Genomic DNA, 2,554 nt, shown 5'->3' with positions numbered 1-2,554 from the left:
TTTTCTTCCTTTACACAAACTTGTATCCACTATATCTCCAGATACTTTGACTCAGTGCTTATGTCGACAAAGTTTGACTACTTCCTATGTATACATACAGATATCCTGTCTGGCCATTTTGTATCCGGATTTTACCATATTACTGGGCATTTTTACCGTATTTTCCATATTTTTCCATATTATACACATGTAAAAGTTCGTACGTGCTCTTATTGCTTACATTACCAGGCGTGGCATGATATTCGTATCATTCAACTGCGATACAGACCCCTAACCCAGCTAGGGTACCCACAAACTATATATCCTCCAAATGCCAACATACATAACACTAAGGGGCAAAACCAACTGCAAAATACCCGAATGTACGTGGATTGATGTGGAGGTTGAGTGTTGACGTTAAAAACGTACGCATAGCTCAGATACGCTATGGTTTTTGGCTATAAAAATGAGTCGTTTTGATGGGAGAAGACATTACAGTCTGAGACTTCCTAGCAGCAACGTCAAAAGTGCTGTTATAATCACGAGAGATGAAACGCCACAATGTAAATGGTTACGACGATGGTTCATCAGAGGCTGATATGTGACGCCGATTTGAGCCTAGTGATCCTACAGGCACGCACTTAAGTTGATTTTTCGTGTGTGTGTGTGTGTGTGTGTGTGTGTGTGTGTGTGTGTGTGTGTGTGTGTGTGAGTTGATTTTTCGTGTGTGTGTGTGTGTGTGTGTGTGTGTGTGTGTGTGTGCGCTCATTATAGCTTCAATCTGGAGATTTATTTTTCTTCTTCTACTGGTGCAGATGTGGTGGACGTAAATGGTGTGGACTCGAGGTAGCACCTACAACAACTACTCCCCAACCTGATACGATGATGATGCTGTCATCGCCCCAACCCGGCTCGTCAATGGTGTATTCGCTGCACCTGCAAACACCAGCCCACCCCACTCTATCATAATCATTGTGGTATAGGCTGATGACATCACCTCCTTTGCCAATGCAGCCACGCTCTCCACGACATGGACCATCTCGTAAAGACGTGATGGATCAACAGGATGTGATATTCCAAGACAATGTGCTGAGGAGCTTGTGGACTTATTCAGATGCCACCATTTGAACGTAAGTAGCACTACTACAGGCGTCACCATATATCTTCATTTTATGCGTGACACTTATCAATTTCTTTTCTTTGCAGATGAGATGGAGGCCGTATGCAGATGTGGACTTGCACCTACAACTACTCGACCACCTGACTCGATGATGATGCAGTTATCACCATAGCCTGATTCATCAATAAATATTCGCCATGCCCACATACACCACCACAGCTTGATCTGTCGTCATCAACAGAATGATACCAGTCAGCTCGTTTGTTGATGCTGCCACGCCCTGGACCATCTCACAATTATCATTATTCTCCATGGTACAGGATATCACTTTGACATAACTCTGGCTCTAGCAGCAGCAGCAGCAGTACTAGATTATCTACAAATCTCCAGGTAAGTTCTGCAGTCGCATTGCACTGCACTGTGGCTGCTGACGGTTTTGGGGATAACATCAATGTTTGCTAACCAAGATCCTGCAACTTTTCTAGATGCCTGCCAAGGCGTTTTGGGAAGTATGTTCCCCGAAATCGTTAGCGTCTTCATTATCCCGCCATTAAGTGTAACACAGCTATATACTATGAACTCGAACATCTCCTGAAAGAGGGCAGTAATGCTGGTGAAGAAAAGTGAAACTTTTGAAATTGGGGAGGGGGGGAGGGGGGTGGGGGGGAGGAACTGGCGTGATACTGCACAGAGTATTTCAAAACATTTGTGAAGAGTGTCATAGTCGCCATTTTTCCGAAGTGCAAGAAAGAGGATCAGGTAAGGCCTGGTGCCATGTATTCCACCTTGATGTATACTTGTATGTCTTTGATCCGTTTAATGAAATATTACCCTCAAAGAGGCATGCGTTAATGTCTAGACTCTAGATGAGTGGGATGAATATTGCCTTGTGTGATCACAACCTGCTAGTATAGAAATTGCCCAAGACATGCACAGCATACAAGTAAATATGAAACATCTGCTGTCTGGAGGCATTGTAATTTCACTCTGTTTGGATCACCTACTTTCCGCCCTATTGTCTAAATATTGTGGTACAGTAGATGCCTCAACATACACACATCAAAAAAGTTTTGCATCACCCCAGTTCCCAGAAATCCTGAAGATAGCAGTTGACTTTGGATATTGTATCACAGACACAGTCCCTTTGACTGTTCAGAGATGTCACTAAACCCGCCCACAGATGTAAACAATCAAGCATGAGCAGCGCCTATTAGACGCAGGGGGTCCGACAGCCGATAAGTTCCGGTCATTCCACCAGGAAGGAGGTACACGGCTCGTGTTGTCTTTATTTCAACCATGCCTAGACGGTCAATACCGCGGTTCGATCGCGTCCACATTGTTATTTTGTGCCAGAAAGGGCTCTCAGAATGGGAAGTGCCCAGGTGTCTTGGAGTGAACCAAAGCAATGTTGTTCGGACATGGAGGAGATAAAGAGAGACAGGAACTGTCGATGAC

The sequence above is a fragment of the Schistocerca serialis genome, chromosome 1, assembly GCF_023864345.2.
Source record: "Schistocerca serialis cubense isolate TAMUIC-IGC-003099 chromosome 1, iqSchSeri2.2, whole genome shotgun sequence".
Classification (NCBI taxonomy): domain Eukaryota; kingdom Metazoa; phylum Arthropoda; class Insecta; order Orthoptera; family Acrididae; genus Schistocerca; species Schistocerca serialis.
This window is presented reverse-complemented; position numbering follows the sequence as displayed.